This window comes from Pelmatolapia mariae, linkage group LG9, assembly GCF_036321145.2.
Source record: "Pelmatolapia mariae isolate MD_Pm_ZW linkage group LG9, Pm_UMD_F_2, whole genome shotgun sequence".
Taxonomy (NCBI): domain Eukaryota; kingdom Metazoa; phylum Chordata; class Actinopteri; order Cichliformes; family Cichlidae; genus Pelmatolapia; species Pelmatolapia mariae.
Window position 1 is genome coordinate 32,426,504 of NC_086235.1, and position 12,079 is coordinate 32,438,582.

Sequence of the window (12,079 nt, forward strand, 5' to 3'; positions counted from 1 at the left end):
GATTGTTGTTAACGCTCCATGGCAGAAACAAGTACACAGCCTGATGAAGCAGACAGAAGCAGTACCTCTGATTGGTGAATTTGAGCAGAACCAGGTTGTTCTGCCTCTTTTCAGCAGAAATTCTGCTGATTCACCTCTTTTCAGCGCAATTTTCTGCTTCTTTGCCTCTTTTCTGCAGAAATTCTGCTGATTTACCTCTTTTCTGCAAAGTTTTCAGCCCTTTTACCTCTTATCAGGACAATTCTCAGCAGCTTCTGCTCATTCCACCATAATTGTCAGTCTCTCCATCTCTTTCCTTGTCAGAGTGAGTTTGGCACAGTGAGATGAGTTGCTGCAGCAAGGCTCTGTGTGCCCTTGTGTGTGTATGTTTGTATGTCTGTATTATGCATCCATGTTTGTACACATTGTTTTCTGAACATGGGTTATGTGTCACTGTGTTTCTGTTTGTGTGTGTCCCTATTTGTAAACATTGCTAGGCATTTCATCTTTGCCTTAGCTTTGTGTATCTGCTGGCAGTTCCTTTGTAACTTTCTAAATTTTCTGCTAATTTTTCACAGTTGAACAACAACTAATCTTTTGAGGAAACCTCTCTTTTTGCTGTTGGCCGTTTTATGTTTCCAATATTTCTGCTACAATTATTACTTTTCTGCTAAATTATACTATTTCAGGTCCTATATTGCATTTCTACTATGTGTTACTATTATACTACTATATTAAGTTGTACTCTTACACCATTTCTTCCACGTTTTTAGGTTTGTGCTACACATTAACATTTTTGCTGTATTACAACACTTTTGCCATGTTGTAGTATTTCTGCCAAGTTACTATTTTTCTGCTGAGTTACAATATTTCGGCTATATTTTCCTTTGATATAGTATTTTTGCAAACGTATTACGTTTCTTCTTAGGTTTGCGTGTGTGTGTATGTATCTAATTTTGTGCTGTTCTTCCTTGTTTTTCTAAAGTTTGTGCCAATTTGCCTTAGTAGAGCACCAAATACTTTTGAGCAAAGTTTACCAATGGTTAACTTATTTTCAGCTGGTAATATTGATTTTCCAATAGTCCTGCTAAGTTACACATTCCTACAATTCATATTTTAAATATAAATGTTCAACACTTGAAGATTCACCCATGTCTTCTCAACAAAACTAAGCTCTAAGAATGACAGTTCTAGCCACTACGGTTAGAAAATGTACACACAGCACACAGTCCGACACATAACACAACAGCAGAGAGAGCACAGACTTTAAGGTGGCGAGGTGTGATTGCAGATGACGTCAGGTGCGACCACCTCTCTTGCAACGGCACTGCAGGCCACATAAAATATTTTTGCCGATATTTTGCGAATATTTATTATTCATTTTTTAAGAGCATAGTGCTTTTTTCCCAATTATTTTTTAAATTCAGGTCAAGGTTCTATATGTCCCGAAAGCCCAAAGGTGATATAAGGATCAGTTTTTGTTTGATACATGGACAATTCAAGTTCAGCTTTTTAAGTCATTTAAGAGAGACCTTCAACTGGATGTTTTTATTTTTTGTTATTTTATAAGAGTTCAAAATGTCCTTTAAACGAATAAAATTTCTTTGTAGCATTTCATGGATTTCATACGCAACACACTATAGTTGTTTATACAAAGCATAAAGGTAAAAAACAATGTGTGCAGTGTTATCTTCGTTTTAGATGTCAAAAAGTATTTGTGGGTCCCAGTGTTTTCTTTTCCGTGCAAACCGGGTCCAAATGGCTCTTTGGGTCTTTAATGTTGCTGACCCCTGGTTTAGATGGTTGTCTTTTAAACCCTCACTGAAGAGTCTTGTTTAGACAGCCACACCTTTACCTCACTGCAGCAGGGGTGAAGAAGTGGGTGCAGGTCCATTCAGGTCAGAATTCATATGATTACAACCAATACGTATTAGAATAAAATAAATAAATGTGCAATGAACATGTCAGGAGTCACTGTTAAAAAGTCTCATGGCAGTGGGGTTAAAGTACCTTCTGAACCTCTGACTCCTGCAGTGCAGTGAGGTGAGCCTTTCAGTGTCCTGTGAGGATGCTTAGGTGAACACCAACACCAGCCCCTTGGTGTTGGTGTTCAGGAGAAGATGATTCTTATTACTCCAGACAGTTAAATAAACTTATCATAATACACTACATTTTAACATAATGACCTTATATTTATTTATGATTTTAGCCATTATTTCAACTTCTGATAATCCTGTTTGAAATATTTATTCAACTTATAGAATTAAATTTCTGCTAGCTGTTTTCTGTTCCAAAGAAATCTAGTATAATAATATTTAAATTTACATATATTTTTCACGTTTTCAATGCCAATTTTGTTTAATGCCGGAGTTTCCCACTACCCCTGAATGCCTCTTGTTTTATGTCTCCGGCTGACTCCTGCATCTCCGCCCACTCTCTGCTGATCCCTGCCGGTAAGCCTGCTTCTCTGTCTCTCTTCTCTGAAATTAAATGTCTATAAGCTGTTTGAGTGATTTACATAGTTGTTGTTAGTTACTTTAAAACCCAGTCGAAGTATAAGTCATATTAAAGTAACACAATGGCTGCTTTTTTAGTGAAACTTTGTAATTTTAGTATTTAAAAGGAGTGTTTGGTATGCTAGCCCTAACAACCTAAGTGCTAACGCCCAGCCTAGCTCCTATAGGCCCAGTGTGAAATGAATATGGTTCATTTGATTGTATAATACAGTTATTGTGTTGTTTTATTTGGTTCATTTGGTGTGTTAGTGTTTCTGAGTCTCTTAGGGAAGCTGAAGTTAGTTCTCGCCTCATTCTTTAGGTTGTAAGGTAATGAGCAGCCATTTTAGAATCACTGATTAGCTACTGAAGCAGCTGCGTCGGCAACTTCAAAGGAGACGTCTGTGTTGTGGGTTAATTAACAGGAAGGAGAGAGAGAGTGGGAATAAAACACATATAAGAATAATAACATCTCTTAACAAGCAATTTTAGTTTTTTAGTGAATTTTTAAGAACTGTTCAACAAACACTTGTTTGTGTAGGTTGGTTTTTAAGTAAAACCTACACCTGCAGCTCTGTTTAACTTCTCACATTGTGAAAAATTAATGAAATATAAAAAAGGCCACCTTCAAATAAATAAAATGCAGCAGTGCGCCATTAATATTATTAATATGATATGTAGATATTTAAAACAACAGCATATTAAATGATACTGTGTGCAGGTGATAATATTTTTAGGAAGCAGAATTTGAATGCAGACCAACTCAAATGTTAAAGCCTACAAATATATCACCCAAGCTTTAATTTATGATTGTTCATGCTTTGAAATTGTGATGTCAGAATTTGATAAAGTGTGCAGTGCTAGCTGTAGCAAATCACTGCTTATTAAATCTACTGTGGTATCTAATAGCACTAAACTAATAGAGCTATCACATAACTGAGAAACTTGTGTGGCTTATTACAAATGGATGACCACATATTACCTTAATGAAGACAGTAATCTTTAATAAGGTGTAGAAAAAAAGAGAAGAATTTGTGTTTATATTCCAGCTGTGGTAAACAAAGAAGTGTACTGAATCTTTTGGACTACACAGAGTGATGTAGTATTGATTGTGATGCTGATCTGAGTTGTCTCATTCTGTATTTTTGTGCTTTGTCTTTTGTTACACAGAGTGAAAGAGATCTTTGGTTTTGCCTTTGCTGGTAAGTAAACAGTGATTGTAACTGAAGCAGTATAAACCTGGCATTGCGTAGCACATTTGGCAACTTAAATACAGTTTGACTTTTTGTGATATGTTTCCATTTACTGATTGGCAAAAACACAGATTTGTGACCTGTAGCAGCAAAGCCCCCACACAGGACCCCTCTGACTCTCCCTGAAAATGTCCCTGAAGTTTAATAGCCCATTTATGTATGATTCAAATTTCTTATGGCTTATTGAATCCAAACAGTTAAATGTCAGATGTCTTTATCCAGGTGTTAATTTCCTCCTTATGTTTGTGGATTTAAGTAGCAGACAAAACAATGAAAGTGTTTTAGGGGAGTCAGTATAAGTGGTTGCTCAAACACTTAAGAGCTGCACAGGTATTGACTTATATTGCCTCTCTAATTCTGCTGATGTATTACATTAAAGTCAGAACACTGTAGAAGTATTTTGCCTGACTCGGTATAAGTAATAGCTTTAACAGTTAAGCAGTAATAAAAACTAAGAGAACCAGAGGTGTGAGTGGAAATTGTTAGGTACATTACAGCCAATGTGTCGAATTAGTTTATTACTTATTTAGTGAATATAATGTGTTTTAAAATTAAATAGAAATGTTGCCAAAAAGGGACATTGCAAAATACATAAATATTCCTAGCAACTGGTACAATGAAAGGACTTTTTAGTGTAATATTTTAAGACATTTCATTTTAATCACAAAGCATTCTGCACCTCTGTTATTGTAACATGTCAATATTTACATGTATTTTAGGATTTGCATATTCATATCAGACTAACCAAAACATGAGGTTTTCTTAAAGACCTCATGAAAAAAAGCTTAAAGTAATTGAGGATTTTACTAGTTAATTTGTGTCACAGTAAATTGGATTGTGTGTGAAGAGGCTCAACAGTCTGAATCTTCAAACCACTCACAGTAGTTTTTTGTGTCATTATTCAAATATTTCTATATTCCATCCAAGCTTCCAGTGTGCAGAAACGCTAATAATCAGGTCAAGTGTCACCACACAGCTGGATAGGAGGAGTACAAGAAAATGCAGAGGTGCTGAGTCACTGTGAAATGTTGAAAGGAAATGATATACAAACATCAAACAAACATCTGATGAATTGTTTCCTTTCTCTAGACTGCTGATCTGATCGTCTCAAGTCTGGTAAGTAAAGGTTTTTCTGAGGTGCAGTGCTGGGAAATGTTTCTCATTATAGGAGATTCAGTTTAGTGCTGTGAGTCAGCACAGCTATTGGTGATCATTAAAATTTATCAAATCCTAGAAAAGTCTGTGTAAACATTTCCAGACCTACAGAGGTCGGTAGGTTATTGTAGCAGCACATATTGTTTTCACATTAGAGCAGCTCATGAGCAGCAGTTTAGGTACAATTAAGTCTTCAAGTAGGGCCTAGTGGATTTCAAAAGCTTCTTTCCCTTCAATAATTATGTCACTGTCTGAAAACTGTTTGTTGAATTAGTCTTTTAATTAAAGATTTTGTTGATGACTGGTAAAAATCAAAAGCACAGATACAGATCTACGAAGAAATGATCATCATACATAGGGGTGGCTGTAGCTCAGGTGGTAGAGCAGGTCATCTACTGATCGGAAGGTTGGTGGTTCGATTAATGAGCTTCCACTAGTCTGTATGCCAAATATCCTTGGGCAAAGTACTAACCCCAAGTTGCTCTCTGATGTGTCCATCAGAGTGTGAATGTCAGTTAGGAAGCACTTAGGAGAAATGTGCTTGGGTGAATGTACAAGTTTTATAAAGCGCTTTGAGTGCTCAGAAGAGTAGAAAAACGCTATATAAGAACCAGTCCATTTACCATACTACATTTTTAATTAGGCCTTTAAATCGGCCATTATAAGTACGTCCTAGATTTAGTGGAGTGGTTATGGCTGTGTATTAAACATACCCCAAATGTGACTGAAATATGTAGAAACTGCTTTGTAGGAACCATTCATCTGCAAATTTCTCATTTTGCCAAAAGTCATACTGAATAAAGTACTGTTTACTTTTATGTTAACGGATCTCAAATCCCTGTTTCTGTGTGCCCAGATATTATGATGTACTGTTGTCCCAGGTAAGTACACACAGAAACAGGGATTTGAGAACTTTGGGGATTAAGGAACATGTGATGTGGCATGAATTTTAAGTAGGTGGCCTGAAACTGTCTGCTCTAACCTCAGTGTGTTGGTTTTGTTAGACCATATAATATTTACAGTAAGTTATTGTAGCAGCACATCTTGGTGTAAGTTTATAGACTATAGTTTGTTTTTATTGTGTTACTAGAATTTGAATTCAGGCCACCTCAAATGTTAAAGCCTACAAACATTCCATACAAGCTATCATTTGTGATTGTTGCCTACTTTTAAATTGTGACATCACCATTTGATAAAGTGTGCTGTGCTAGGTGTTGCAAATCATTGGTTACGATATCTACTCTCTTAAGTAATCGAACCTAAATTTTGGAGCATTACATGACTAAGAAACTTGTGTGGCTTATTGCAAATGGATAAAACTACATATTACCTTTATGAAGATGATAATCTTTATTAGGGTGCGGAAAAAGAAAACAGAGGAGAGTTGTTGTTTGTATTCCAGCTGTGTTTAACAAAGAAGTTTCCGGAAGCTTTTTGACTACAGAGAGTGATGCAGTATTGACTCTAATGCTGATTGGAGTTGTCTGATCCTGTATTTTTGTTCTTTGTCTTTTGTTACACAGAGTGAACAGATCTTTGGTTTTGCCTTTGCTGGTAAGTAGACAGTAATGGTAATGTTTAGTAATTTACTTATAGTAGTTTGGCTATTTGTGTCATCTTGCCATTCACTCATGGGCAAAGACAAATAGTCAGGATTTAGAATCTGTAGCAGCAAAGCCCCCACACAGGACCACTGACTGCCCCTGAAAATGTCAATGAAGTTTAATAGCCCATTTTTGTCTGATTTTAATTTTTGATGGCTTATCAAGTCCAAACATAGTTAAATGTCAGAGATATCTTTATGCAGTTGTTCGATTTCTCCTTATGTTTGTGGATTTAAGTATCAAACAAAACTATGAAAGTGCTTTAGGTGAGTATAGGTGGTACCTTAAACACTTAAAAGCACCACAGCTATCGATTTTTATTGTCTCTTTCATTCCACTTATGAATAAGCATGAAGTTGAAACACTAGAAGTATTTTGCCTGAGTGACTTTAAGTGATAGCTTAAACACTTACGCAATAATTAAAATGTAAGAGAAGTACAGTTGGAGTAGGTATATTAAAGCCAGTATTTTAAAATTAAATATTAATGTTGCCAAAAAGGGATATACTGCAAAAAACATAAATATTGCTAGCAACAAGTACAATGGAATGACTTTTTAGTGTAATATTTTTAAGAAAATTTCATTAAAAAAATGGTGTGCCACTGTTGTTGTGGTTTTCTGTTGCTTCTGATTTAAATAATTAATTTGTATTCAACATTTTTAATCTGAAATGCGATTAAAAGTTGTCGTTCTTCACATTTTATTAGAGCTGACTTGTGATAGAAAATGTTGGAGCCACAAAACTTCTGTGTACAAAATATTTGGTATATCCTGCATTTGTGCCAACAAATTTTGGTGCCTATTCTTTGCAATTCTGTAGTACAAATGTTTTTATTAAACATGTTAAAGCCATCTGAGACTCTGCAATTAAATTGTGCCCTCTTTATACTACAGTGAGTTCATAAAGGCTTGAAGAAATGGAGGATTTGACTAGTTATTTAATGTCACAGTAAATTGGATTGTGTGTGAAGAGGCTCAACAGTCTGAATCATTAAACAGTGATCTGATGTTTTGTTTTCTTTGTCTAGACTGCTGATCTGATCGTCTCAAGTCTGGTAAGTATAGGTTTTGTCTGAGGTACAGTGCTGGGAAAAGTCTTTCTTCCTTGCAGATTTATTTTGTTTATGCTTTTTTTTGTCACGTTTCAAATCTTCTAACAAGGATGACCTGGATAAATACAAATACAAGCAGTTTTAAAGTGATGATTTCATGTATGAGGCAGAGAAAACCAAACCAGAGCTATCTGTTCTCTAATACCCAGCTGTGAAAGTCCTGTTAGCAACAATTACCATCAAGTATTTATAGTAACTAGTAATGACTGATTTACATCACTGGGGGATTTTGGTCCACTTTAATTAAGGTCAAAAATAGTGTTTTGAAATCATTTCAAGGATCTCAATTTCATCAAAGTCGAGATTCTGATTAGTCAGTTGGACTTACTTGTGCGCTTCAGATCAATTTCCTGGAAAATGGAAGTGTGATGAAAATATAAGATTTGTAAAGGGACAGATATTTTTTAACAAGACTGTGGTTTTTTTTTTTTTGTCTGTTTGTTTGTTTTTTTTACAAAATCTTTCCCACATTTACAAAAGATGAACTATCTGAAAGTCATGTTTCTGAAGAAATGGAAGAAACTCCACCAAAGACCTTACTTAAAACATCACAGATACAACATTCGTTTCTTTATCATTAAATGATCTACAAAGAAATTATCATCATAATACATTTACCTAATTAGGCCTTAATATCAACTTTGATAAGTTTATCATAGATTTAGTGGTGTGTTTATCGCTATGTATTAAACATGCCTCTAATGTGACCGAAATATGTAGAAATGTGTAAGCAGGAAGCATCCATCTCCAAATTTCTCATTTTGCCAAAAGTCAGACTGCTTAAATTATTGTTTATTTTTATGTTAACGGCTCTCTAGATATTATGATATACTGTTGTCCCAGGTCCCACACAGAAACAGGGATGAGAGAACTTTGGGGATTTTGAAACATGTGACGTGGCTTACATTTGAGTTGATTGGATGTAAAGTTTTTAAAGCAGGTGGCCTGAAACTGTCTGCTTTAACCTCAGTGTGTGGGCTTTGTTGGACCATATAAGATTTACTGTAAGTTATTGTAGCAGCACATGGTAGTTTAATTTTGTTCTGTTTGTTTTATTGTGCTGATAGAATTCAGAATGTCCTTACAACAGTTCCACCATCATTTTTAAACCATTTTTATTCAGTTCAGTCCAATAATGTACTGTAGAACTCTTCAGTGTGTAAAGCCCTATATGTACTGTATTTTTCAGACTACAAGTTGAATTAAGCCAAACAACACAGACAAGTGAAATTTTAACTCATTCACAATAACTCTCAACATTATCCAGTTGTAACATATAAAATACAAAACAATACAATCACTTTTTCAATTTATCTCTCCTTTACAAATCCATCAAATTTTTTGATGGGTTGATCAGATTAAAATCTGATTCTTAAGCATGTCTTTTAAAAGGTGTCAGGTCCTTATACACACACCATAATATTGTGATGACACACAGTAGCTATTACTCCATGATGCTCCTGACTATGGTAGCTGTAATATTCCAGCAGTGCATCAAGCGCTGCAGCTTCATAGCTTACCAGAGTTGTACTAAAACATTTTGACAGAAGTTTGAGCCCTGTGTACCACATAAATCCAGTTCGAGGTCAGTGGGCGCAACCAGAATCCATACATAAGGCACACAGTTGATTTTTGAGAAAATGACAGGATTTTAAGTTCACCTTATAGTCTGAAGAAAGTGGTAAAGCCAAGCTTATTGGAAATATGCCTAATTCCTGTCTCTTTGTGTCTTACAGGTGACCTGCTGCAGAAGCTCTCTCCCTCTATCATTGACAAGCCATTCAGTCTGTCCTATCACTCTACCCACTCTATCTATTTTGACAAGACGTTCTATCTTGCTTCACTCTATCCCACAAGCTCTATCTAAGTTATCAAAAATCACGTTTTTAACTGGAATCAAATTTTGACTGGAATCAAGTTTTGACTGGAATAATCAAGTTTTGACATGGCCCCATTTTTGGGAAATTGAAGTTACCAGTACTTCATCTATCTGTTACAGAATTCTGAGAGATCTCCGCTCTCACTGCTCCTTCTTTTCTGTCGTTAAAGTCTCTCACATCCAGTCTTTTTGCTGGAAATTACAAGTAGAAAGTTGACTATACAGTAGTATATTAAAAGTACAGTAAAACAGAGTAGAAATTATTTACGCAGCCCTATATTTGTAATTTTTATTTGTACATTTGTAACACTTTGGAATAAACACCGATTATTTGGCTTACAGGTGCAATTACTTTGATAAATTCTATAAAATATTCACCTTTTAAAGGTTTATTTGGAATAAGATAATCTTGTTATACTGTAATACATATTTTCAGAGTGCTATATTCACATAAATATTTAATTTGATTTCTTCAAATACCTTTTGCTAGTTTGTTTCATTGGAGATAACATTTGAGAACAGTCGGTTTATACTATTATTATTTAAGGACAAACACATTTCTGTTAGTTATTGTAAGTGTTCGTATTGTCATCGAGAATCTGCACTGAGGACCCAGACTTCCCGTTTCCTGACTGCTGCAGAACATCCAGCTGAAGAGTCCTCATTGCCTGTCATCTGATTACCACAGCTCTTTATATTTGCTTAAAATCTTAGATATCTGAAAGATTAAGACAAAGTCTACTTAAAAGCTAAGAGTTATTATACCCTGTTGATTGTTGTGATTTCTACATATCCCTTTACAGAAATATAGATCTAATCATTAACCAGTCTGGTTAAAAAAAAATATACAGTTTTTGAAAATACTACAATAAAACTGACCCAAGTTTTTTTTTTAGAGAACTTTGAATATTCTTTATATTGTGTTCGGAACAAAGCCAGCCTTTTACATCTATTACATATTTATAAGAACATTTGAATACTCTTACATTTCTCAGATTAAATAGCAATTTGAAGAGTAATCCGTTTTCAGCATTTCCAAGTTGAGTTGTGTTCATATCTGTATAAATACATATAAGCTCCAGTTTGTACTTTAATAAAATGCCACGGAAAGGTCAAAGGTCACAGTCCCAGAAGCTTAGACGACAGAAGGAGAAAGCACAGTTAAATGTTTCTCTCAGTGGTGAGCAGGTAAAGGTGTCTGTTACAGGTATTCCCAGTCCAGAAGTGCAGAGCAGAGTTCAGACAGCCACAGTGTCTTATGCAGATGTGGTAAAGAGAGATGTTCACTCAGTGCCTGTGCCAAAGGCTAAAGTACAGCAGGTAATCCAGACTGAACCCCAGGTAACTGTGCAAACGCAGCATGATGGAGAAACTCCAGGACCATCTCATGTACAGGTTACAAACAGTGAAAGTCGTCCACGAGTGAGTAGCATTTGTGCGTCCCGAAGCCAGGCCTCTCCTAAGTATGGAAAGTACAGGAATCAGCAATGCATGGCGAACAGTTTGGTTTTCCTGTCATTCGTACATGAGGATGAATTCATTACCAGAGCAGATCTAAACCGTGTGTTGGACAAAGGCCATGCCGTGCATTCAGATGCCAGAAAGAGGTTTGCGAACAGCATGTTTCTAGCCATTGATGAGCTTCCCTCAGTGGTCACCAGCCGCAGACAAGACTGTCAACTGGACATGTCTCAGTTAGCTCATTATGGCACATTTGATGGTACAGATCATCTTCCGAGCCTTGAACAGGGACTACAGTGTTTGGTTTCAGACATTCGTTACGCTTTGCTAGTCATGGGAGGAACAGTCATCGCAGTTTGCAGGCTGACTTCTGGTGAATACGCATATTTTGACCCTCACCCACGCAAGTCTACAGGAATGCCATTGTCGCTAGGTGTAAGTGGTGGAACTGCAGTTATGTTAAAATTCACGTCTTAATGACATGATTGACAGGATCAAATGCTTGTACCGAATGTTTAGCATCGCACCAACCTGCACTTATGAGCTACAGCCTGTTGAGTTTCACAGTGAAAACGCTGCTGACCAAAGAGATGCTAATCAAACCACCGAATACAGACAAACAGCTACAAGTGTTCCAGTCGCAGCTTTAAATGAACCTGTCCATGAATTAAATTCCCAAACATCCACTGAGCAGACACGGAAACCTGTGACAGAGACTGTAATTACTGAGGTGACATCATCCAGAGTGGATTATTCAGATGAGACAGCTGCTACTGAAAACAAGAATGGTCCTTCTGATTATTTACAGAAAGAAACCTCTGCATCTTCTGTGAGAGAAACTCAGGTAGTATCAGATGCTGTTCCTCAGAATGATTTAAACACTACCTCCTGTTCAACTAAGACAATACAGGAACTGCCACATAAACTGTTGAAATGTAATAAACACCGAAGGCAAAAAATTAGGAGAAGATTATTGTCCCAACAAAAAGTACCACAAAGGAAGGAAAATCAGAAAAAGAAAGAACGGCAGATGTACGCTTTTGATGAAAGCTTTAAGGCAAAGAAAAGAAATTCAAGTAGAAAGTCTAATGATCCAGATCACAGAGAGAAAAAGAGAGTGTACAAAAATAATCTGTATAA

General features: G+C 36.0%; 1 long non-coding RNA gene across 1 annotated transcript in view; it reads left to right on the plus strand.

The window, feature by feature from the left end:
* LOC134634253 (uncharacterized) overlaps nt 1-9,351 on the plus strand; it is a 128,939-nt gene extending 119,588 nt beyond the window's left edge. The window contains exons 3-4 of the long non-coding RNA XR_010094824.1: nt 6,406-6,436; nt 9,336-9,351. This is a non-coding gene — a long non-coding RNA (uncharacterized LOC134634253). The remainder of the gene's footprint in view (nt 1-6,405; nt 6,437-9,335) is intronic.
* The last annotated feature ends 2,728 nt before the right edge of the window (nt 9,352-12,079 follow it).